The sequence below is a fragment of the Giraffa tippelskirchi genome, chromosome 10 (genome assembly GCF_054371585.1).
Source record: "Giraffa tippelskirchi isolate mGirTip1 chromosome 10, T2T-mGirTip1v1.2.pri, whole genome shotgun sequence".
Taxonomy (NCBI): Eukaryota; Metazoa; Chordata; class Mammalia; order Artiodactyla; family Giraffidae; genus Giraffa; species Giraffa tippelskirchi.
The window spans coordinates 75,279,701-75,307,640 of NC_137284.1; the positions used below are offsets into that span (position 1 = coordinate 75,279,701).

Below are 27,940 nucleotides of genomic sequence, written 5' to 3' on the forward strand. Positions count from 1 at the left end.
GATCTTAAAAGATGACTTAATTGAGCCCTTGCAGTCTGCACATGGGAAATGAGAGGTCCAGACAGGTTTAGTCATTTACTCAGGGTCACATATCAAGGTCACAAATCACACATAAAATCAAAGGCTTGATTAAGTGTCTAAGTTAACTTATTTCTAATAATGTAATGGGAAGTGAAAGTCGTTCAGTTGTGTCCAACTCTCTGCAATCCCATAGACTATAGCCCGCCATGGAATTCTCGAGGCAAGAATACTGGAGTGGGTGGTCATTCCCTTCTCCAGTGGATCTTCTTGATCCAGGACCTAACCCGGGTCTCCTGCACTGCAGATGGATTCTTTGCATCTGAGCCACCAGTGAAGCCATGTAATGTAAAGGGAATGCTTTTCAAAAGGACTTTTTGGTGTTAGCACAGACTACATTATACTAGAATATCTAACCAGAAGCATTCAATGGCACCTCATTATCTATAATTGCACTCTTTACGCTTGCCATTTGTTAATTTATACTGTAATAAAAATAATTATAAGATTAGTTGAATGTACCACAGTCTAAAATTAAGTGTACCTTACTATATAAATAAATATATTATTATATATATTTATTAAATATTTTATTAAATATATTTATTACATTATATTATATATATTTTCTAATATATATAACATAATATATAATATATATATTTTTATATATTTTATAATATATAACATAATATGATATAATATAATAATATTGTATCTATTATAATATATATTATATAATATACATATATAATAAATATATATAATATATACTATATAATATATAATATATATACATATAACACACTATATTATATAACATATAATATTATATAATATATACTATATTATCATATATATAATATATACAATATCATATTATATATAATATACTAATATATACTAATATAATATATACATTATTATATTATAATTATATTATTATAATGATATATTATTAAATATATTATTAAATGTATTTATTATAAATATATAATATATATAATGCATTATGATTAATTATAATTATATCTATAATATATAATTATATATAGTATATATTATATTATACATATGTATATACTATATACTATATTAAATATATATTATATACTATATTATATATTATATATAATAAAATATAATATATATAATGTACATAATATATATATTATATAATACAATTATACAACCTAATTATACAACCTAACTATACAGTAACTAATTATATAGCATAACAGATAAAATATAATAATATATATAATATATATTATTTATATATATTTTATTTATATAATTATAATATATATTTATACTATATATATAATAAATACTATATATATAAAGAGTGTTATAATATTTTAAGATAGTATTTTTATTCCACATAACTTTATCCAGGATGCAAAACATTGACCCATATTGTAGAAATTATGAAACAAGTGAAAAACAGATTAGTTTGTAAAAAAGTCAAACTAATGGCTGGATATTTATATGTATATCATATCTACATCCTGAATTAGATATATAATTTTACATGAGAATATATAATTTTATTTCTGAGAAGTTAGGCTATTTAAATCCAGGGAGAATTATTTGCTTTGCTCTTACTAGGAAGTTATGTAAATGAAGCAATCTAATAGTACGACATCAAGGGCAACTATGTAATAAAACTAGTTTGTCCTCCAAATGAAATTTGTTTGATTTCAATTAAGATTAAATTCAGTAGATAACTAAGGCTGTGAATCATTGTAGGATGAAATGGAGCTGTTACTTAATCGCACTCTATATTTTGAGTGAGTTTCTTAATGAAGGTCCATGGAGCCTTCTGCTATTGCTTAGGATGTAGAAATGCTAAAGAAATACTGGTTTAACAGTAGGAAAAAGTGAATAAACAGCAGACTGATAACTTTTCCATAAGTGAGCAGGAACGATGGAAAGCTGAGGGTGAGGCACTAACGCTGGAAAAGTTCAGGTGACCACACCCTCCATTAATGGAATCTGAGAACATGCACCAAAGACAATCATTCTAACAGTGAAATGAGGTCCTCGTCAGAATGGCTCCAATTTTCACAGTAACATTCTCAAAGAAGATATTAAGATAAAATACAAGATTTTGAAAGAGTATCTTTTGAAATTGTGCTGAACATTCAGCCAATCTCTCATTTACATAAGAGATTACAAAAAAAGATATGCTCATTAGGGCAAAAGAACTGTGGTAGGCTGAATAATGGCCACCACGATACATACATCCTAATCCCCAGAATCCATGATGTTTTCTTATAGGCACAAAAGCCTTTTGCAGAGGTGATTAAATTAAAAAATCTAAAGATGAGGGAGTTATTGTGGATTATTCAAGTAGGTGTTAAATATAATCACAAGGTCCCTTAGGAGGAACACAAGAAGTTCAAAAGAAAATTATCTGAAGATGCAGAGACACAGATACTTGAAGAGGCTACACTGTTGCCTTTGAAGGTGATTTAAGAGAGCCATGAGGCAAAGGATGTGGATGGACTCTGTGATGGAAAGGGTAAGGAAATGGGATTCTCTCCTGGAACCTATAGAAGGAGTGTAGCCCTGTAGGCCCATTTTAGACTTCTACCTTCTAGCATTGTGAAATAATAAAGTTCTGTTATTTTAAGTCACTAAGTTTATTGTAATTTGTTCTAGCAGCAACAGGAAACTAATATAGGCTCCAAAGCATTATTTCATCTGACAGTCTCAAAAGAATTAGACACTTTGAAAGAACTAGAAGCTGTTCTTAGGGAAAACCAACAGAGAAAGACCTGAGTTAAGAGAGAAATACAGTAGCAAGAGCACGAAGTAAAACAAAACAGTAAATTTTTAAAATAGAAACTATTGATTAGAAATGGAAACAGTGAGAGAATTCATTTTTGGGGTCTCCAAAATCACTGCAGATGGTGACTGCAGCCATGAAATTAAAAGACGCTTGCTCCTTGGAAGAAAAACTATGACCAACCTAGACAGCATATTAAAAAGCAGAGACATTACTTTGCCGACAAAGGTCCATCCAGTCAAGCTATGGTTTTTCCAATAGTCATGTATGGATGTGAGAGTTGGACTATAAAGAAAGCCGAGTGCTGAAGAATTGGTGTTTTTGAACTGTGGTGTTGGAGAAGACTCTTGAGAGTCCCTTGGACTGCAAGGAGATTAAACCAGTCAATCCTAAAGGAAATCAGTCCTGAATATGCATTGGAAGGACTGATGCTGAAGCTGCACCTCCAATACTTTGACTATCTTATGTGAAGAACTGATTCATTGAAAAAGACCCTGATGCTGGGAAAGACTGAAGGCAGGAGGAAAAGGGGACGGCAGAGGATAAGATGGTTGGATGGCATCACTGACTTGATGGATATGAGTTTGAGTAAGCTCCAGGAGTTGGTGATGGACAGGGAAGCCTGGCATGTTGCAGTCCATGGGGTTGCAAAGAGTTGGATATGACTGAGCAACTGAACTGATTGATTAGAAAAACTAATATCTCTTTAGAATGAATATACCAGATGATGCTGGCATGAGATGGTAGGTTGGAGATGAAGAAGATGTAAGTAAAATATTCTAAGATTCGTGTATCATTTAGCAGAATAATAGAGGAACTAATGTGCTAGATATTAATTAAAAAGTAGAAGTTTAATTGTGTGCATTAAAATATCAAAGACTAGAAAATAAAAATAAACAGAAAAAATACAGCAACAACAATAAAGATTGAACCAACAGATGTCAGGGAAGTTTGAAAAATGTAAGGAAATAAAGTGAGAGTAAAACAATAAAATAAATTGATGTAAATAATTTCAGTAATGTAAGCAATCAGAACATATGTGAATGTACTCAATTTCTCTAATAATAGGGAAAATAGATAGAGGGAAACACTCTGCTAGGTAAAGAAGAGATATGTTAAAACTTTACTAAAATGAATGAAAACCTCTTTCCTTACTGGTTTTCTCTCTCTCTCTCAGCCTTGAACCTAGATACTAGTTAATAAATTCCTTATTACTATTTCTTTTTGTCCAAGAAAGCTTATTTTGATAAAGGACTAAGAGTTAAAAAGGCTACTGTAGAATTTCTATTTAAATTATGTAATGGAAAATTTGGGAACCACAGTTGTCATGGAAGCACATAAAGCAGTGGTTCTATTGGCTGGCTAGGAGAAGCAGCAAGTGCTGGGCAGATGGGATTATGAAAGACAGTGGGCCAATCATATTTTAAGACAGTTTGTTAAAATTTTTCTCACATAACATTTAACCACGTCAAGTGAATTAATTTTCACTGAAATTCACTAGCCATTAAGGAAGATACATTCAAAAATAGAAATGGTACTTTTTTTCTGCGTCAAGATAATGAGATGAACCACAAATTGAACTTAATGGTTTGGTAACGTTCAATGATTTATACAGATTCATCAAAATTAGGTTCTTTAAAACATGCAGAAAAACAGAATACACACAAAAATGTTGAGGAATTGATTCAAAGAAATCTATCTCTAATAAAAAGGGTATATTTCTCCCTGTACCTGGATTAAAAATTTGATGATTTGTTACCTCCAGTTCTTGAATATTTTCACTCTACTTCAATCATCTGTTAAAGAATAATAACTGAAGTTTCTAAAAGGATTATTTTGTAGTTTAGCTCACAAAATGCTAGTATGCCACAGTAGTTCATATTCTTCTTGATACTGTGGAATATGATTTTGACTTTCTTATATGACATCTGGCTGGACTCCTAAGTATGTCCTCTCTGTCATGGGCTTCTTTTCCTTTGGGATCATCCCATTTCTCTAGTAAGTCCAGGACCAATTATGTGTCGAATGAAGAAAGTTTATCAGGTTGGAAAGCAGTGACTCTCAAACCTGGCTGCGTATTAACTTTTACAATTCCTGGTACCTTGACTAAGTAAGAATCAGAATCTCTGGGCTGGGACTCGGGCATCAGTATTTCAAATCTTCCCAAGTGCTTTCATGGTCTGGAACTGCATGTGAGGTGTGCACCTGTGCTTTGCCGGCAGGCCTGCTCATGCTCTTCAGTGGAGCACTGATATTCTTCTTAACCACTCTCAGTGAAATACCAACAAATATGAGCCCAAAAAAGTGCTCTTCAAGGGAGAAAGGCAAAGTCCTTATTTATAACATAAGTTCAGAATGTCAGAGCTGTTTGGTCTCTAGTGTCTCTTAGAAACAGAGACATTATTTCATAATTTTTAAGCTTATTCTACTCAGTGTCTTTCATCATTGCTAACAGAGTTTTCTCTTAGGCTCCTAATCTTCCCTAAATTTTCTGTGTTTTGTTATAGTTAACTAGATCTAGAATTGAGCCTGATAACACTATTATCTGGAAGAATCTGACTAATTTTGTATCAGGAATTAAGAAAATAGGCATAATAAAGACTTTGATACAAATAATGATCATTTTTAATGATCGCTGTAAAAAATATTGGGAGGAAATATATTGAAATAAGAATACGATCAACGATAAAAACAAACAAGCAACTGAATTAACACTTGGGCAAAATATCTGAACAGACATCTGTCCAAAGAAGATCTAAGGACAGCATGTATGAAAGATATTCAATGTCATTTATCATTAAAAAAATCATGAATTTAAACAACAATGAAATACCACTATGCAGCTATTAGACTAGCTAAACAAACAAACAAACAAAAAAACTGGAAATAACAGTTGTTGGTAGTGTGGAAAAACAGAAATTTTCATTCATTGCTTAATAGGTGTGGAAAATGATACAGCTACTTTGAAAGATCTAATGGCAGCTCTTACAAAGCTAAACATAGTCTTTACATATGATCCAGCAATTGTACTTTTAGGTTATTTACTCATCTAATTTGCAACATTATAGCAGTTGTTCATCAATGACAAAAACTGGAAGCACCCAAGATGTCCTTCAATAGGTGAGTGGATAAGCCAGATACATCCATGCAATGAAATACTATTCAGTGATAAAAATAAATGAGGTATCAACATAGTCGAAAACATATATGAAATTTAAATGTATATTGCTAAATGAAAAAACCCAATCTAAAAAGACTGCATACTGTATGATTCCAATTATATGAAATTCTTAAAAAAGTAAACAAAAGAGATAGTGAAAGTTCAGTAGTTTCCAGGGTCTGGGAGAAGGTAGAGGAAGTTCAATCAGTGACTAGGGGATATTTTTAAGGCAGCAAAACTGTTCTGTATTACATTGTTTATGGTTACAAGACACTACACATTTGTCAAAACACATAGAACTTCATAGCCCAAAGAATAAACCTTAATGTATGCAATTAAAAAATCACTTAGAGGCTCATGAAATCACAAGATGGAATGCAGAATATGACAAAGCAATCTACTATGTAACACATTTATGAAATAGTTTCACTGAAGGAGGTGAGGGAAAAGTTACTGACATGAGTAACTTTGGAAATGAATGGAGTCTATAACCTAAAGGCAAAATAAACTGTATGTAAGCATCATGCTCTGTTTGACAAAGTGGCTTCCCACAGGGTTACTGGTTAACAATTCTGACCCTACTAAAATGGAACAGTGGATTAAATGGATGATGGATGGTGGGAAGTAGGTTTCTTAGTATTGGAGTGAGAGTTTACTTATAACCACAGGGAACAGCCTAGAATGATCTATATGGTAATGGATTAGAGTTGTAGATATTTAGCTTAATATCTATAAATATAGTTACATAAAAGAACTATTTATAGGTCTGTGCATATACACATTAGTATTAGTTTTCTTGCTCTGTCAACTGAGAGGGCCTAGATGCAATGATACTAGTAGCAAGAAACGCAATCACTCAGCTCTTGGTTTCTAAAACTGTTCTTCAGTTAAAGGAATCATAAATCCTTAGAGATATGTCTATCCTTGGAATGCGACAGGGAAAATATGATAGGGGCCAGGAGCATACTATTGTGTCAGAAAGTATGGAAGTGCTCAAAAAACAAACAAAAACTCACATTAATTGAGGTTTGTCAGAGGGATGCAGAAGCCAACTGAAAGAGCACCCAATAATTAAAGCTGGAACAATTTGAGCTACACAATAAAGTAATATAGGAATGTGAACAATGAGTAGAATAAATATTCATGGGGCCATATTGATGGAAATAAATGATTGGATAAATAACTAAATACAAAAATAACTATGGAGAAGAGACAAATCTATGCAGAAAAATTCCAAATATTTTATGTAGATATTTAACTCTCAGAGAGGTGTGATCTGCACATAAAGACTTCCTTCCAAAGAGGGTCATATGAAAAAGGGGTTAGAAGAGTCACTTAGAGGAGAGATTTTACAAACACTACCTCAGCCAGGTAACCATTGTCGATGCCAGAAGCAATAAATCATGTAGATAGTATGTGTCATTGATATGATGTGATGAAATCAGCAAGAACACTTAGTATCACTTTTCTTGAATATTGGAATGGAGCTACTATACAACATAATTAGATAATAGAAAGGAATTTAAGGTATTACAATTGTAAAAGAGGAGATAAAACTATCATTGTTTGCAGACAGTATGATTAACACATGAAATTTTCAAGAGAATTAACTCTAACATTACAAAAAATAAGATGATTTAGTAAAGTAGTAAGGCACAAATCAATATATTGAAACTATACACATGTTATTTCATGTATCCAAATAACATCCTACTGGAATCTATAAGGGAAGAAATCCCATTTTCAATAAGAAACAGTAAAATTCTTAAAAATACATTTATAATCAAGTGTTAACTGATAAAGATAAACCCTAAGAACATTAATAAATAAGATAATAGAATATTTTTACAAATGTAAAAGTACATGATCTTGGATAAAAAGTTTTAACCTAAAAATTATCCTAATACTTCGTAATATAATTTGTAAATTTAACATAATTCAATAAAAACATCAATTTTTAATTAGAAACATGATGTTAAAATTAATGTAAAAGACTAAATACCTAAATTTTGTCAGTAAAACTCTGGCAAAGATGAGAAATGAGGGAAAATGTTAACATCAAATATCAAAACATATTATAAAGCCTCAATAATTAAAACAGAATGACATTGACACATGAGTAGAAAAACTGAACAGTAGAATTAAAAAGCTATGAAACAATGCATACGAAATATAGTATATAATAAAATTGTATCTCTAAACATTTATGAAAAACAGACATCTGTGTATCCATCTGGAAAAATAAATGAAACTAGATATATACTTTATACCACATAACCGGGTAATAGCCTAATGTCAGTTCAGTCACTCAGTCATGTTCGACTCTTTGCGACCCCATGGACTACAGCATGCCTAGTGTACTTAAATCAAACTAACAGCCTAATGTACTTAAATTTAAAACTAAATCATAAAAAAATAGAAGAAAGTAGAATTCTTTTATTATTTTGAAGTTACAAAGATCTTTTAATTATGATTAAAGTCCATGAAATGAAAGACTGATTTGTTCAAAAATTAAAGCAAGAAAATAAGCAGAAAAATTGCTGCATGGCAGAAAATGATCACAAACAAGCTCAAAATGACAAACTGGGGAAAATATTTGCAATTTATAAACAAAAGACTAATCTCCCTAAAATAAAATGAACTCCTGGAAATCAGTAAGGAAAAGACTATCAATCTGACAGAAAAATAGGCAAAGGATATGAACTGATACTTCCCTGAAATACAAATGACTGCTAAACTTGAAAATGCTCAACTTCATCGATAGTGAAACCAATGTAATTTCAAATGAAATCAGATACATTTTTTTCATCTATCCGATTGGCAGGAATCCTAAAACTTGATAACTATGGCAAGGATATGGGGAACCAGATTGTCATATATTACTTGTGGAAAGATAAACTGATACAGCCTCCACTAAGAGGAATTTAGCAAAGATTATTAAAATTACATATATATGCATACACATATTCACACACACACACACACAAACACACACAAACACACACACACCAGGGCTTCCCTGGTAGTGCAGCTGGTAAAAAATCCACCTGCTATAAAGGAGACCCTGGTTCAGTTCCTGGGTTGGGAAGATCCCATGCAGAAGGGATAGGCTACCCACTCCAGTATTCTTGGGCTTCCGTGGTGGCTCAGATGGTAAAGAATCCACCTGCAATGGAGGAGACCTGGGTTTGATCCCTGGGTTGGGAAGATCCCCTGGATGAGGGCGACCCACTCCAGTATTCTTGCCTGGAGAATCCCCATGGACAGAGGAGCCTGGCGGGTTATAGTCCATGCAGTCACAAAGAGTCAGACACAACTGAGCGATTAAGCACACATATGTACATGTACACATACAGACATGCATATAATACACATGCATTAGGGCGTGTTAAGTCACTTCAGTCATGTCTGACTCTGTGCGAACCCTATGGACTGTAGTGTGCCAGGCTCTTCTGTCCATGGGGTTCTCTAGGCAAGTACACTGGAATGTGTTGACATGCCCTTCTCCAACATAATACACATATACACACACACATATATATATATATATACTTGCATATAGTATACACATACACACACACATATATACATGCATATAACTATCTATCTATATATATATCTCATTTGCCCCATAATCCTGCATTTGAGAATTTATCCAACTGTTATAAGCTGCAAGTGTACAAAACGATCTATGAGTAAAATTATTTATTCTAGCAGTGTTAGTAACAATACAAGAGGAGCAATCTCAACTGTTAGTAGAGAACTGATTAAATTCAGTTGACTTCTCTACATTATTAAAAATATGTGAGAATGTTCTCTATACTCTCATAAGGAATGTTCTCTAACATATAGTGAAGCAAAAAAAACAAGGTGCAGCATGGTGTATTTAGTAAGCTACTTTTTTATAAAAAAATAAATATTAATAACCTATATACATATTTAACCTCACACATAAGATAATTCTGGAAAAACATGCTAGAAACAAATAGCTGTGATTATGTGAGTTGGAAGAGTGGTGGTCAGCTGGGCAAAGGGAACTAGACTTTTTATTGAATACTTTTGGTTATTTATTTTTAAATTATGTGCAGGTGTTACTTATTCAAAAAGTTTAATGGTAGACTACTGTTAGGTCAAGGCAACATTAATAGCTCATCAGGGCTCATCTTTATTAGTGAATGACTTTCAGCCTTGTGTATAAGCAGGCAAGATAAACATAGATTAGTGAATGACTCAAAGCTCCAGGCTCCTTATGGGTATTAAAAAAAAAAAAAAACAACTAACAAAACTCCCCAGTCTATGTGTTTGCAGAATGTATATTGGAAAGGAGGATGGCACCACATATTCTGAAGTCAAGGAGCTGTGCTAATATCTCTTCAGTCACAACACTAAGGCCATCATCTTGTCTGCTTTTACACAAGGATGCTTTTTCATGTTGAATTGAGTTTGAAACCTGCTACAGTCAGAGCTTTCAGGCACAGATCCAGAAATGCCACAGAGCAGTTTACAAGGATTGAGTTCAGTCCTTTTGAAATAAATGAAACCTATCATGGAGAATTGTGATTGAAGGCTTGATGTGGTTTTATTCACAGTTAAATATGATGAATCAAACCATTGCCTATTAAAGTAAATGCAGCTTCACCTGCAATGACCACCATATCTCATCTTTATTTAGGAAAAGGTTTTGTAGTTCTGCTCAATTATAATAGTAGCTAAAATAAGATTTGTATTTTTGAAAAGCATTTTGATATCTCTTAATCCTCTAGAAAAATGGTGGATTGAAAAAGGGAATTTTGCTCCATAATGGGCAAGTCAATGAAGAAAAGAAATAACAGAGCAGAAAAGCAGCTTTGAACCTCATATTACTACAAAAATGGAATTGGACATATTATTTCATTTGCCATTATGGGTACCCTTAGGGTGAGTGACTGAGTGAGTGAAAGTCACTCAGTTGTACCCGACTCTTTGTGACCCAATGGACTATATAGTCCATGGAATCCTCCAGGCCACAATACTGGAGTGGGTAGCCTTTCCCTTCTCCAGAGGATCTTCCCAACCCAGAGATTGAACCCAGGTCTCCCACAATGCAGGCAGATTCTTTACCAGCTGATCCACCAGGGAAGCAAAAAAAAAAAAAAAAAAAAAAATACTAGAGTGGCTTGCTATCCCCTCCTCCAGGGGATCTTCTCAACTCAGGATCATCTATTTTTATATTTGACTTTGCCAGCTCCTCAGACAAAGCTGTGCTATTAAAATAAAGTTTCTAGATGACATAATAGAATTTCAAAGTGAATGAATGAATTAGTATGGATGCATGAATGTATTTACAGTATGCTGAGGAGGGGCAAAAATTTATCCAGTTCCAAGATGTAGAACCCTATAAAAAGTATGAAAAGGCAAAAAGATATGAAACTGAAAGATGAACTCCCCACGGCAGTAGGTGTCCAATATGCCACTGGAGAAAAGCAGAGAAATAACTCCAGAAAGAATGAAGAGGCTGAGCCAAAGTGGAAACACCACCTAGTTGTGGATATGTCTGATGGTGAAAGTAAAGTCTGATGCTGTAAAGAACAATACTGCAAGGAACTTGGAATGTTAGGTCCATGAATCAGGATAAACTGGAAGTCGTCAAACAGGAGATGGCAAGAGTGAGCATCACATTTTAGGAGTCAGTGAACTAAAATGGACTGGAATGAGCGAATTTAATTCAGATGATCTATATATCTACTACCATGGGTAAGAATCCCTTGGGAGAAATGGATTAGCTGGCATAGTCAAGAGTCCAAAATGCAGTACTTGTGTACAATCTAAAAAATGACAGAATGATCTTGGTTCATTTCCAAGGCTAACCATTCAGTATCACAGTAATCCAAGTCAATGCCCCAACCACTAATGCCTAAGAATTTGAATGGTTCTATAAAGACCTATAAGAACTTCTAGAAATATAACACCAAAAAAAAATTTTTTTTAATGTCCTTTTTATCACAGGGGACTGGAATGCAAAAGTAGCAAATCAAAAGATATCTGGAGTAACAGGCAAGTTTGGCTTTAGTGTACAAAATGAAGAAGGGCAAAGGCTAACAGAGTTTTGCCAATAGTATGCACTGGTCATAGCAAACACCCACTTCCGATAACACAAGAGAAGACTTAATACATGGACATCGCCAGATGGTCAATACTGAAATCAGACTGATTATATTCTTTGCAGCTGAAGATGGAGAAGCTCTATACAGTCAGCAAAAACAAGACCAGGAGCTGACTGTGGCTCAGAGTTCTGTGAGCCACAGAGCTGACTATGGCTGGAGTTCATCAACTCCTTATTGCCAAATTCAAGCTTAAATTGAAGAACGTAGGGAAAACCACTAGGCCTTTCTGGTGTGACCTTAATCAAATACCTTATGATTATACAGTGGAAGTGAAAAATAGATTTAAGGTATTAGATTTGATAGACAGAGTGCCTGAAGAACTATGGATGGAGGTTCTTGACATTGTACAGGCGGCAGTGATCAAAACCATCCCTAGTAAAAATAAATGCAAAAAGGCAAAATGATTGTCTGAGAGGCCTGAAAATAGCTGAGAAAAGGAGAGAAACTAAAGGCAAAGGAGAAAAGGAAAGATATATCCATTTGAATGCAGAGTTCCAAAGAAGAGCTAGGAGACATAAGAAAGCCTTCCTAAGTGAACAATGCATAGAAATATAGGAGAATAATAGAATGGGAAAGACTAGAGATCTCTTCAAGAAAATTAGAGATACTAAGGGAACATTTCATGCAAGGATGGGCACAGTAAAGGACAGAAACAGTATGGACCTAACAGAAGCAGAAGATATTAAGAAGAGGTGGCAAGAATACACAGAACTATACAAAAAAGATCTTAATGACCCAGATAACTATGATGGTGTGATTACTCATCAAGACCCTGACATTTTGGAGTGTGAAGTCAAGTGGGCCTTAGGAAGCACCACTGTGAACAAAGCTAGTAGAGGTGATGGAATTCCAGTTGAGCTATTTTAAAGCCTAAAAGAGGATGCTGTTAAAGTGCTGCACTCAATATGCCAGCAAGTGTGGAAAACTGGGCTATGGCCACAAGACTGGAAAAGGTCAGTTTTCATTCCGGTCCCAAAGAAGAACAATGCCAAAGAATGTTCACACTACCACACAGTTGCACTCATTTCACATGCTAGCAAAGTAATGCTCAGTATCTCCAGGCCAGGCTTCAACAGTACATGAACAGAGAATTTCCAGATGTTCAAGCTGGATTTAGAAAAGGCAGAAGAAACAAAGATCAAATTGCCAACATGCTTTGGATCATCAAAAAAGCAAGAGAATTCCAGAAAAACATCTACTTCTGTTTCACTGACTACGCAAAAGCCTTTGTATGGATCACAACAAGCTGTGGAAAATTCTTACAGAGAAGGGAATACCAGATTACCTTACCCGCCTACTGAGAAACCTGTATGCAGGTCAAGAAGCAACAGTTAGAACTGGACATGGAACAACAGACTGGTTCCAAATTGGGGAAGGAGTACGTCAAGGCTGTATATTGTCACCCTGCTTATTTAACTTATATGCAGAGTACATCATGCAAAATGCTGGGCTGGATGAAGCACAAGCTGAAATCAAGATTGCTGGGAGAAATATCAATAACCTCATATATGCAGATGACACTCATATATGCAGATGGCAGAAAGTGAAGAGGAACTAAGACCTCTTGATGAAGGTGAAAGAGGAGAGTGAAAAAGCTGGTTTAAGACTCAACATTCAAAATACGAAGACTGTGGCATCTGGTCCCATCACTTCATGGCATATAGATGGGGATAAAATGGAAACAGTGATAGACTTTATTTTCATGGGCTGCAAAATCACTGCAGATGGCTACTGCAGCCATGAAATTAAAATATGCTTGCTCTTTGAAAGAAAAGCTATGACAAACTTAGTGTACTAAAATGCAGACATTACTTTGCTGACAATTGTCTGTCTAGTCAAAGCTATGGTTTTTCCAGTAGTCATGTATGGATGTGGAAGTTGGACCAGAAAGAAAACTGAGCACTGAAAAATTGATGCTTTTGAACTGTGGTGTTGGAGAAGCCTCTTGAGAGTCCCTTCGACTGCAAGGAGATTAAACCAGTCAGTATTAAAGGAAATCAATTCTGAATATTCATTGGAAGGACTGATGCCTAAGCTGAAACTCCAATACTTCAGCCACCTGATGTGAAGAGCTGACTCATTTGAAAAGACCCTGATGCTGGGAAAGATTGAAGGCAGGAGAAGGGGACGAGGATGAGATGGTTGGATGGCTTCACTAACTCAATGGACATGAATTTGAAGAAGCTCCAGGAGATGGTGAAAGACAGGGATGCCTGACGTGCTGCAGTCCATGGGGTTGCAAAGAGTAGGATAGGACTGAGCAACTGAACATCAACAACTGCAAGATATATAACTGGGTGCAGTTAGTTTTTTACTGAATAAATTCCAATTAAATTTTGTTATCAAATATTCATGTTTGATCAGATTAGGTTAATTCTCTAAAAAATAATTTAGATGTGTGGACCTTTTAAGTGTCACAACTTAGCTTTGTGGGTTTCAAAATTTTCCTTCTCAAGCCTCAGACGGTCTGGAGATGTCAGTATAAGTAGACCTTTCTACAAAAATAAAAGTAAAAAACTAAAAAACGAAATATCTTGGAACTGAGTGATAATTATCAAAAGATTCTTTTCAAAGATGATAAGGTGCTTCTACAATTAAAAAAGGTTGTGTTCTTTAAAAATGTTATATTAATTTTTAATTGCATGATTTATGTATACCATTACATGAATTTGTGCTCTTGGTTCTGTAAGAGAGAAATAGATTTAGCAAAGTTACCAATGAGTGTATATCCTAGCTGTTGATTCATTTTCTCTTGGAACACCAAGGTTGGCTTCAGTATAGACCCAGAATAGTTTTTTCCCCTTTGGTGAATTTAGAAGTTGGACAGTGTCTCAGTACTTTCATGTGAATGCTATTATCCATATCCACTGGTCTGGTCAATAGTAAACCATTCTGAGTGATGATGGTCTAATCTCCCTTTAATTATCCTTTAATCTTAATGCACTCTATCTCAATCCCATTCAGAAATGTGCTCCTAGAAGAAATCCAGACACTTCAGTCAGTCAAGATCAAATAATGAAAAACAATCAAAGGACATCACAGAAAGCTTCAGGACATCAAATAATGAGAACACAATTTTTTAAACCATCATCAGGTCAATTGCTGTTATTCTGTGGTTAAGCCATCAGGTACTATACCAAGCAAGCCAAGCATGTCTGAAAGCAGAGATTCTAAAGCAAGAAGAGTATCTCCCTTTCTGATTATAAGCAATAGGCTGTCCTGAAATGCCTATGACTAAAGGTATGTAATTATCAAGACTATCTTTTTGTGTTTCTTTTGGGGAAAAAGAGAATACAATGGCAGGCAGAGTAGGATCCCTAAAATCAGCTTCATCAAACCTTAGGGCTTATCATATTTAAATAATCTTGACTTTATGTACTCTACTTAAAATTCTTTGTTAAGATCTCACTCAAAGTAAAGGGAGTACTCCCCAGTTAAGGACATATGTTTCACATAAAAGTCCCATCTGAAAATGTATCTATCTACCTTCAAGTAACAAGATTTCCCCCAACACTCTTTGGATTTAGGCACTATATAAAGCTGCTCACACCACACCCTTTTTCTTCTCCAAGGACAGTCTTTGAGAATATGCTTTTGGCCATCTTAACAACTAGACCCCCTTTAGCCCAAATGACCTGAGTTACAAAGCACTGGCAAGAATTTTCCCAAGAATGAGAACCATAAACCATTTTTATCATAATGACATGGATATACTTGTTATAAATGCAGTCATGAGCCCCTCTTGAGTCAAATTTTGGTGGTATAGGATTAAATAAATCCTTATCTTGGATAAATTCCAAGGTAACTGTTAACCCTTCCTATAATTTGAGAACCTTAGCTGTAAAATCAAAGGAATGGTTTAACTCTCTAGTTTGGATTAGATGAGTGGACCCTACCAGGAACTGGCCAGCTGTGGAACCTAGCATAGGAGTAACAGCCCTGAAGGGAGCAGGAATGGATGTCTAATAGCAGACTCTGAAGACTCCCTAGGCTTATATGGTAGAGCAAGCTGCTTCTCTGTGAGGCTTAAACCCTCACAGAGAACACTTTTCTCTCCATTTCCAGGTGTTAGGCCAGTTGACAGAAGAATTCTAGCAGAGGTAAGAGTGTCTTGTCCATACATATCATCAGCCACTGGGAGAGGAAGGTGATGTTGCTTTCTCTAGAGCCTACTGTAGATACTTTACGCCTTTTCATGAAAACCTTGAGGATTCATTTTTCCCATCAAGAAATGGTGGTATATTTGGGCTTGTAAGGTCTTTTAAGCTTTTTTTACCCCCTAGTGTTGCCCATAAAGATGAATCATTTATGGTGATCAGAACACTTAGACTGAAGCGAAGGTGGGGCTATGAGTATTCCACAAAGAGCCTCAAAGAAATGAGGGAATTGCTTCTCTGCAGGGCATTAACAAAAGGGGAGTTTTCTTGCCCAACTTCCTCTGTTCACCTCTCTGTCTGTCTCCCTCTCTCTTTTAAGAGAGTCTGGAGCAGTTGATTAATCTTGTGCAATAAACACAGAGAATGTTATTCCACTCTGTGGTTCAGTATTATAGTTTATATTACCTAGCCAGGCATTCTGTTTGCCACAGTTCTCATAATGAATATTTTGGATCAAGTAGGAAATTACAATTTTCTTCCTGAATATATTTTGCCAGAATGTTTCAGTATACATAAAAGGACTATGAACTTTGCAAGCCTGGAAAGAGTGAACTAGAATAAGGTGTTTCCATAAACCACGGGTAACCAATGAGTTGCAGAGCACTATCAATAAGTTGCTATTAATAAGTTCAGAAAGTGAAGTGTCCCTTTTCTCCACACACCTATTTAGTTAACTTCAAACAGGTTTTAAATGATGGCAATCATGCATTACATCTTTCCTATACCTGGTTCAGTTTGATTCCCAGAGAGCCCTAAAACCTTGACAAGGTAAATAGGGAGACTTGTACATCAACTGTACATCAATTGTACAGCAAATTAGGAAACTTATAAAATTGAAAAAATTATACATTTTTCATAGCCTAAAAAATTTTAAGTACAAGATCATATAAGAACATGAATCAGGTTGTTCAGGGATTCTGGGAAATGAATCTGGAGAGTGAGGTTTTTGAAGACCAAATTTTGGAAGGAATCATTGTAACTGAAATATAATATGGTAGAGAAGATTTATTAATGTAAGCTAATAGGAAACCCAGGGAAGATGCTGAGTTTCTGAATGGTTTCAGAATAGCTCTGAATTGTGGTTTCTGAGCTTCATTGATTTATGCTATAAATGGGATGGCTTTCAGCTTTCTCTGGATAAAGAATACCATCATAAAATAATTTTGAATTATTTTAATTCAAGTCATTCATTGATTCATTTCTTTATTACTCAGCAAGTTTATTACGCTAGCAGTGGCTGGGACATTTACATGTCTTTGTGGTATTATGATACCACTGCGAATAAAAATATAACCTAAACTCTCAATACAGCCAGACAACCAGGTAATGGCTCTTCAAGTAGCTGAAAAGTTAAGCCTGATAGATTTGCTATTTCTGGAGTTAAGGTGTGCTTTTACTGAAAACCCCACAAAGATTACAGGAAGAAATAATAATGTGGCAAAAGAAATAATTTTGGAGCACAAAAAAAAAATGGGTTATAGGCTTTGGAGAAGATACTAAATGCTGCACTGCCCATCAATAGCCTTCAGCTCAAAGGCTGAGCCTTACTGGAAGATAGTTTCTAAGCAGATGAACCTTTACCCTCATCATCCAGACTCTTCATTTTGATTCCTGTTAGAGAACCCCAAATGGAAACAGTTTCTTAAGTATTCTGTTGGTATAAATCCTCAAATTTCCACAGTTTACTTTTTCAGAAGTTTGCAACACTTACTATTTGGGTTCTCTCTCCCAGTATTTCTGGGAAGGCTGAAAAAACTCCTTAATATTTCCATTTTGTGGATAGAGGAATAAGATGCCAAAAAAAAAATCATACAGGAAGTCAGTGGCAGAAGTTCAATGAAAACTGAAAATTGGGGTACCCAAATCATTTCTTCTTGTACACTCCACCCCATTTCACATTCGCTTCGAGTATATTAGAAACACCATGTCAAAAAAAGATTCTTTTTCATAGACAAGTCATAAAATGTTCCCGGGGGAAGCTTTTTAAGAGAAATCTCCATGATAGGAAGGACAGCTATACAAATATGACTATCACTTTAGCTTTACCCTTCCCCTTGAAATTTCTTCTCTTTCCCTCAAAGGCACTATCATCCCTAGCTTGAGGTTTCCAGCTGTATCTCCAGCCCAGTTGTAAACAAACCCTAGCATAAAATAAATTCCTTTGTATTTTATCCCCTCAACACAACTAAAATAAGCTGATGTTTTCAGAGGAACTTCATTAAAAAAAAAGAAAAAGAAAGAAAACAAAGGGATACAAGCACAAAATTAGCAAAGAAATTATAAGATGCATGGAAACGGCCCTCTTGTTTGTACATAACTCATTTAATATGTAGGCTGGGTTCCATCCCACATCCTGTTTGAAGGACCCCATACTGATGATTCCAAAAGCAGATCCAGTCTTAGGAGACAAAGGGCCAGAGGCCACTTCTGTGGTCATCTGCTCCCAATTGAAATCATCCTTTGGATTATTGTGTGAATTGATTTAATAAAAATGATGACTCTTTTGCATTTCATTTGATTCTAGTCAGAGTTTTTAAAAATCGGATAACTCAGAGGATCTTAATTTTTATTTCTTTTTAAGTACTGAGACCATTAAAATCCCCATCCATGACACTGCATGGTTGTTAAAAGGTAAGTTACACAGAATAGGTACCTTCTTGCTGTAGGATATGCATATTTATATGGTGAAGCTAGTACTATCCAAAATTCTGATCTTTAGCCTCTCTGGGAGATGACCATACCCTAAAATGTTGCCTATTATTTTTAGATTTCAATTCTAGAACCAAGAATAATGGACATGAGTTATATGGATGGAGATTTCCATGCATTACCAGGAAATATTTTCTAATGAACAGACCTGTTCACAGAGTAAGCTTAAAGTTCCTCATAACATTAATGACGTCCCTCTAGAAATGTTTGGTGGAGTGACTGTATGACCACCTCTTGGGTTGCAGAGAACTGGTGGGTACAGCTGTGACAAGAGTTTGAAGTAGGATTCTAAGAAATATAGTGACATTTTAGCTGAGAGAAATACACTGCATGCATGACTAGATGATCAACTTTCAAAGAACTGGAGTTCAGTGACAAACTGGTGACACCATGCTGTCTTTAAGGAAAGAGAAGACATTCTAGGCTCCTCAATGCCTTGACCTATTTACTGTCATAACCATAAGTTACTGAAGACAATGTATAAATGTATAAACTGACTGATTATTTGAGGTTACTGAATATAGAATGCCAGACAACCATTTACTGTAAGTGGAAAAACAGCCGTACTATTTTTACCATTTTATTTAAGCTTAATAATAGATGACTATGGTTTCTAGTGTCTAATATTATAATTGGCATCAAATAGGGATTTTGTATCTTAGGCCACTTTCTTAAAAATTAATAAAACCTCATCTCCATTAATATCTATCCAAAAATTTAATAGAATCTCAGCAGGAAGAACAAACCACCAGATATAGACTGAATGGATATTTCTTCATTCCTGTATTTTCACCCTTGTTCTCTTTCAAAGCGTTAGTCAGTCAGTCAAGTCCAACTCTTGGCAATCCCATGGACTGTAGCCCACCAGGCACCTCCATCCATGGGATTTTCCAGGTAAGAATACTGAAGTGGGTTGTCATTTCCTTCCCTAGGGGATCTTCCAAACTGACCCCGGGATAGAACCCACATCCCTTCTGTCTCCTGCATTGGCAGGTGAGTTCTTTACTACTAGTACCACCTGGGAAACCCTTTACTTCTTAACCTAAAACTTTTTAGGGCTGGATTGAATTATATTATTACTAACTGTAATGACAATAAATATTTATTTAGGATTAGGGGAAGGAAATAGTATAGGATAATACTATACTATAATGTAGTGTAGTGTAGTGTTAGTTGCTCAGTTGTGTCCGACTCTTTGGGATCCCATGGACTGTAGGCCCCCAGGCTTTTCCGTCCATGGAATTCTCCAGGCAATGGTAACTGGAGTGGGTTGCCATTCCTTTCTCCAGGGGATCTTCCCCGACCAAGGGGTCAAAGTCAGGACTCCTGCATTGCAGGAAAATTCTTTACTATCTGAACCGCCAGGGAAGCCCATTAGGATTTTCCCATCATGATTTTATCCGAATTCTCTCAGCATTCATTGTATTTATATTTCTTTTTTCTTTCTGTATTGGAGAAAGCTCCTGGGACAGACATCAAAATAAGCCTGAAGTTTTCTCTTTGAACAGAAAGATACTTTGGTAGTGTGGTAATATAAATCAAAGACAGATGAGCATCTAATGAAGATCAGGTTTTGGGTAGTTATTATGCAATAGGAAGGGATGAAATAAATTCAAGTTCACGGGTAATTACTGAATTGTGATAAGGAAGCTTTTCCCCCTAAAGGCTATTGGTTCCTTATCTTTGAAGAAATATTTTCCTACCACTTGGTGGCAGCAACTACCAATTAATTTACAGGATTGTTTTTCAATTTACATCAGAAATACCGGTCTTTAGCTGGGAGTGACTTTTTTTTTTTTTTTTTAACTTTCTCCCTTCAACTAATTAACCTTCTCATGGAATGGATTTATTTCTAACAGTTTTCTCCCATGTAGCTTTATGACAATTATAATGATATCTTGGACATTATTTGGATGTCCTTCTGCCTTCCTAAAAGTCTTTTGATTTCCCTTTAGAATAAAGACCACACATAATTACTATAGAGAAGTTTCCTCTGTTCAACCTTATAGTTTTCAAGGTACTTATTGTGTAGCTGACCAAAACAGGATGATGACAGAGCTAGGTAAGAATAGATAGGAGGTTTTATCAAAACATAAGTGGAAGGAAACTTATTAATACAAACATTGACTTATTAACTTATTGACATTGGTTTAAAGTAATAAAGAAATTTTAAACATGTTTCAGTTCACAAAAACAGTCTATTTTACATAAGAAGAACCTGAAGTTGAGAAAAATATGTGATCTTTTCCAAGATATGCTTGGATGAAGGGCAGATAAAGTTAATGAAGGGCAGAAATGTGTAAAATGTGCGTGCTGTGCTTAGTCACTCAGTCATGTCTGACTCTTTGTGACCCCCTGACTGCAGCTCACCAGGCTCCACTGACCATGGAATTCTCCAGGCAAGGATACCGGAGTGGGTTGCCATGCCCTCCTCCAGGGGATCTTTCTGACATAGGATTGAACCCAGGTCTCCCACACTGACAGATCAGGATTCAAATACAGAACTGGCAGCTTCTACGTCATGCACACTCTCCACTGTCTCATGATTACTCTGGTAACAGTACTAGCATGTCTAAGGAAAGAAGCAGTTATGAAAGACTTGATTTTCAAGCTTAAAAAGAAAAGTCAAAATCTTAAGGATGCTTAATTCTCTGATGTAGAGACAAGAAGAAATCAGTTTATCAGTTAAAGAAGACATTTTGAAGTCAGGTAGAAAGTTGGAATGCTCTACTAAGATCTCCAAGGCAGCCTGCAACAGTACTTGAACCGTGATACTTGCAGATGTTCAAGCTGGATTTAGAAAAGGCAGAGGAAACAGATCAAATTGCCAACATCCATTGGATAATCAAAAAAGCAAGAGAGTTCCAGAAAAAACATCTATTTCTGCTTTATTGACTATGCCAAAGCCTTTGACTGTGTTGATCACAATAAACTGTGGAAAATTCTGAAAGAGATGGGAATACCAGAACACCTACCTGCCTCCTGAAAAATCTGTATGCAGGTCAGGAAGCAACAGCTGGAACTGGACATGGAACAACAGACTGACTCCAAATCGGGAAAGGAGTACATCAAAGCTGTATATTGTACCCCTGCTTATTTAACTTATATGCAGAGTGCATCATGAGAAACGCTGGGCTGGATGAAGTACAAGCTGGAATCAAGATTGCCAGGAGAAATATCAATAACCTCAGATATGCAGATGATACCACCCTTATGGCAGAAAGCTAAGAACTAAAGAGCATCTTAATGAAAGTGAAAGAGGAGAGTGAAAAAGTTGGCTTAAAGCTCAACATTCAAAAAACTAACATCATGGCATATGGTCCCATCACTTCATGGCAAATAGATGGGGAAACAGTAGAAATAGTGACAGACTTTATTTTGGGGGGCTCCAAAATCACTGTAGATGGTGACTGCAACCATGAAATTAAAAGACGCTGACTCCTTGGAAGAAAAGTTATGACCAACCTAGACAGCATATTAAAAAGCAGAGACATTACTTTGCCAACAAATGTCTGTCTAGTCAAGGCTATGGTTTTTCCAGTAGTCATGTATGGATGTGAGAGGTAGACTATAAAGACAGCTGAGTGTTGAAGAATTGATGCTTTTGAACTGTGGTGTTGGAGAAGACTCTTGAGAGTCCCTTAGACTGCAAGGAGATCCAACCAGTCCATCCTAAAGGAAATCAGTCCTGAAAATTCATTGGAAGGACCGATGCTGAAGCTGAAACTCCAATCGTTTGGCCACCTGCTGTGAAGAACTGACTCATTTGAAAAGACCCTGATGCTGGGAAAGATTGAAGGTGGGAGAAGGGGACAACAGAGGATGAGATGGTTGGATGGCATCACCGACTCAATGGACATGAATTTGAGTAACCTCTGGGAGTTGGTGATGGACAGGGAGGCCTGGAGTGCTGCAGTCCATGGGGTCGCAAAGAGTCAGAAACAACTGGGACTGAAAAGAACTCAACTAAAGGCAAATCTATTTTAGGAGGTATAGATAATATTACTCTTAAGTAAATGTATGAAACCATCTGGAAGCAGAACTCTGGACTAAAGAACTAAACTTTAGCCTTTAAAACTGTGTTTACTTTGAATAGGTTAGGTCATGATGAAATGATTCTAACATTATTTTAAGTTTAAAAAACAGTAGAAAGCAAAAAATTAATGCACACTGCTTATATTGCAAAAATTATTATTTTTATACAAAGGTAAAGCAATATGTCACAATATAAACAGTGAATAATCTCTGAGTGGGCTTCCCTTGTCGCTCAGTTGGTAAAGAATCCACCTACAATGCAGGATACAGGGTTCTATTCTGGGGTTGGGAAGATCCCCTCGAGAAGGAAATGGCAACCCACTCCAGTATTCTTGCCTGGAGAATACCATGGATTTTAGCCTGCCAGGCTCCTCTGTCCATGGGGTTGCAAGATTCGGACAAGATTTAGTGACTAAACCACTACCACCAATCTCTGAGTGGTGGAATCTTTGGAGATTTCAATGTTAGTTTTGCTCTTCTGTATTTTCCCGATTCTCTACAGCGTGTGTGTGCTCAGCCGTGTCCCTCTCTGAAACCCTCTGGACTGTAGCCTGCCAGGCTCTTCTGTTCATGGGATTTCCCCGGCAAGGACACTGGAATGGGTTGCCATTTTCTTCTCCAGGGGATCTTCCTCACCCAGAAATCGAACCTGTGTCTCTTGCACCTCTTGCATTGGCTGGTGGATTCTTTACCACTGCACCACCTGGGAAGCCCCTCTGTACAGTAAAGTCATATAAAAACAATATAATAGTTTAGCATTAGAGGAATTAATGAATAGGAAAAAGATGGAAAATAAGACAGGAGAGCTTCTTAAAGACAGAGAAAGATCTACTGATAAAGTGTAATACAGTTCAGTTGCTCAGTCGTGTCCGACTCTTTGCAACCCCATGGACTGCAGCACTCCAGACCTCCCTGTCCATCACCAACTCCCAGAGTTTACTCAAACTCATGTCCTTTGAGTCAGTGATGCCATCCAACCATCTCATCCCCTGTTGTCTCCTTCTCTTTCCACCTTCAATCTTTCCCAGCATCTGCATCTTTTCAAATGAGTCAGTTCTTCGCATGAGGTGGCCAAAGTATCGGAGCTTCAGCTTCAGTCCTTGCAATGAATATTCAGGACTGATTTCCTTTAGGATGGACTGGTTATGGAAGGAACTAATCAAAACATTTCCCTCCTTGACTTTAAGTCCCCACCAAGTGAATGATATATTTGAATTAGGTCACAAAATCCTGAAGGGCATCAATTTAAATTCCCAGTTACAACTTGGGTGGGTTTTACACGCAAAAAAAAAAAAAAAATTAGAATCGATATAGGAAAACGCCATTTTCTTTTATGTGTGTGTGTGTGTGTGTGTGTGTGTGTGTGTGTGTGTGTGTGTGTGTGTTAGAACCCTTCGTGATAATCCAGAACAGTACTCAGTGTCCTGGAGAGCTCTGTTTCTGGTGAAAGGGGAGGTCAAGGCATTTCCTGAGCCTTGTGTTCCTGAACAGCTCCTCCAGATCTTCTCTTGTTTATCCTCCTGCTTCCAAGTAAACAATGTTCACAAAAGGTCCTCCTATTTACTGGGGCTAAACTCAATCTGTTGCTCTGAAACCTAGGATGTTAGTGAATCATACGGTCATAAGATGCCCAACCAACATCATTCTAGTACTTGCATCCTTTGCGTGACAAAAGTGTTTCCAGGTTTGGATCAGTCTGCTCCATCCAGAATCAGCCTTTTTCATCATTAAGTGACTCAAATTGTCAGAGAGTTCTTTCTTTCAGTAAGCCTGAAGGCTTTATCTCTGTGGTATCTTCCCACTATCCACATTTTAAGACAAAGACACCATTAACTCTGTTTTCTCTAGGGGCAAACAAGCCCTGGCTCCTCAGCCCTGATCATGGTCACCCCTCCTGAATGTTCTGAACACTCTCTCCAGAATGTTCCTTCTCTGATAGCAATGGAACTGCCTAAAAAACAATCAATAAATTGGCAGATCTTATTTTGTCCAGGAGAGGATTTCTTTCTAGCAGATTTTCAGATCATTGATGTCTCTCATCATTATTAGGGCTTCCCAAGTGGTACATGTTGGCATAAGTAGTTTTTAAGGAGGTTGCTATTACCACCATTATCCCTACCATAGTTTGGCCTGAGGCCAAAGTACAGGGAGGGAACACAGTCCCACCCATCAAAAGAAAATTGGATTAAAGAGTTATTGAGTATGGCCATGCCCACCAGAGCAAGAAGACCCTGTTTTCCCCGAAGCCAGTCCCTCCTATCAGGAAGCTTCCACAAGCCTCTTCTCCTCATCCATCAGAGGGCAGACAGAATGAAAACCACAATCACAGGAAACTAACCAAACTGATCACATGGATCACAGCCTTGTCAAACTCAATGAAACTATGAGCCACGCTACATAGGGCCACCCAAGATGGACGGGACATGGTGGAGAGTTCTGACAAAACATGGTCCACTGGAGAAGGGAATGACAAACCACTTCAGTATTCTTGCCATGAGAAGGCCAAAAACAGTATGAAAAGGCAAAAACATATGACATGGAAAGATGAACTCCCCAGGTCGGTAGGTGCCCAATATGCTACTGAAGAAGAGTGGAGAAACAGCTACAGAAGGAATGAAGAAGCTGAGCCAAAGCAAAAACAACACCCAGTTGTGGATGTGTCTGGTGATGGAAGAAAGTCCACTGCTGTAAAGAACAATATTGCATAGGAACCTGGAATGTTAGGTGCATGAATCAAGGTAAATCGGAAGTGGTCAAACAGGAGATGGCAAGAGTGAACATCAACATTTTAGGAATCAGTGAATCAAAATGGAGCAGAATGGGCGAATTTAATTCAGATGACAATTATATCTACTATTGTGGGCAAAAATCCCTTAGAAGAAATGGAGTAATCCTCATAGTCAACAAAGCATCCAAAATGCAATACTTGGGTGCAATCTCAAAAACGATAGAATGATCTCTGTTTCTTTCCAAGGCAAACCATTCAATATCACAGTAATCCAAGTCTATGCCTCGACCACTGACGTCAAAGAAGCTGAAGTTGAACGTTTCCATGAAGACCTACAGGACCTGCTAGAACTAAGAGCAAAGAAAGATGTCCTTTCATCATAGGGGACTGGAATGCAAAAATAGTAAGTCAAGAGCTACCTGGAGTAACAGGCAGGTTTGGCCTTGGAGGAAAACATGAAGCAGGACAAAGGCTAACAAGAGTTTTGCCAAGAGAACGCACTGGTCATAGCAAACACCATTTTCCAACAACACAAGAGACAACTCTACACATGGACATCACCAGATGGTCAATACCGAAATCAGATTGATTATATTCTTTGCAGCCAAAGATGAGAAGCTCTATACAGTCAGCAAAAACAAGATGGGAAATGGACTGTGGTTCAGATCATGAACTCCTTATTGCCAAATTCAGACTTAAATTGAGGAAAGTAGGGAAAACCACTAGGTCATTCAGGTATGGCCTAAATCAAATCCCTTACGATTATACAGTAGAAGTGGCAAATAGATTCAAGGAATCAGATGTGACAGATTGCCTGAAGAACTATGGATGGAGGTTTGTAACACTGTACAGGTGGCAGTGATCAAAATCATCCCTAAGAAAAAGAAATGCTAAAAGGCAAAATGGTTGTCTGAGGAGGCTTTACAAATAGCTGAGAAAAGAAGAGAAGTGAAAGGCAACAGAAAAAAAGAAAGATAAACCCATTTGAATGCAGAGTTCCGAAGAATATCAAGGAGAGATAAAAAAAAAAAAAAGCCTTCCTCAGTGAGCAATGCAAAGAAATAGAGGGAAACAGCAGAATGGGAAAGACTAGAAATCTCTTCAAGAAAGTTAGAGATACCAAGGGAACATTTCATGCAAGGATGGGCACAGTAAAGGACAGAAATGATATGGACCTAACAGAAGCAGAAGATATTGAGAAGAGGTGGCAAGAATACATATAAGGACTATATGAAGAAGATCTTAATGACTCAGATAACCAAGATGGTGTGATCATTCACCTAGAGCCAGACATCTTTGAGTGCAAAGTCAAGTGGGCCTTAGGAAGCATTACTACGAACAAAGCTAGTGGAGGTGATGGAATTCCAGTTGAGCTATTTTAAATCTTAAAAGATGATGCTGTGAAAATGCTGCACTCAATATGACAGCAAATGTGGAAAACTGGGCAGTGGCCCCAGGATTGGAAAAGTTCAGTTTTCATTCCAGTCCCAAAGAAGAGCAATGCCAAAGAATGTTCAAACTACCTCACAGCTGCATGCATTTCACATGCTAGCAAAGTAATACTCACAATTCTCCAAGCCAGGCTTCAACAGTACATGAACGGAGAACTTCCAGATGTTCAGGCTGGATTTAGAAAAGGCAGAGGAACCAGATATCAAATTGCCAACATCCACTGGATCATAGAAAAAGGAAGAGAATTCCAGAAAAAACATCTACTTCTGCTTCATTGACTACGCAAAAGCCTTTGACAGTGTGGATCACATCACACTTTGGAAAATTCTTAGAGAGATGGGAATACCATACTACTTCACCTGCCTCCTAAGAAACCTATATGCAGATCAACAGTTAGAACTGGACATGGAACAACAGACTGGTTCCAAACTGGGCAAGGAGTACACCAAGGCTATAAATTCTCACCCTGCTTATGTAACTTACATGCAGAGTACATCATGCAATATGCCAGGCTGTATGAAGTACAAGCTGGAACCAATATTGCCGGGAGAAATATCAATAGCTTCCGATATTCAAATAACACCAGCTTTATGGCAGAAACGGAAGAGGAATTAAGACCTCTTGATGAAGGTGAAAGGGGAGAGTGAAAAAGCTGGCTTAAAACTCAATATTCAAAAGACTAAGATCACGACATCCAGTCCCATTACTTCATGGCAAATAGATGGGAAAACAATGGAAACAGTG

General features: G+C 36.6%; 1 protein-coding gene and 1 long non-coding RNA gene across 9 annotated transcripts in view; one reads left to right on the forward strand and one right to left on the reverse strand.

Moving 5' to 3' along the window:
- The window catches only part of LOC145524472 (uncharacterized), a 517,399-nt gene extending 502,029 nt beyond the window's left edge, over positions 1–15,370 (forward strand). For both annotated transcript variants that reach the window (XR_014067557.1, XR_014067559.1), the window contains one exon: positions 15,080–15,370. This is a non-coding gene — a long non-coding RNA (uncharacterized LOC145524472). The remainder of the gene's footprint in view (positions 1–15,079) is intronic.
- Positions 1–27,940, reverse strand: part of TMEM196 (transmembrane protein 196) — a 331,349-nt gene that overhangs the window by 14,031 nt on the left and 289,378 nt on the right. The gene's annotated exons all lie outside the window — the stretch shown is intronic.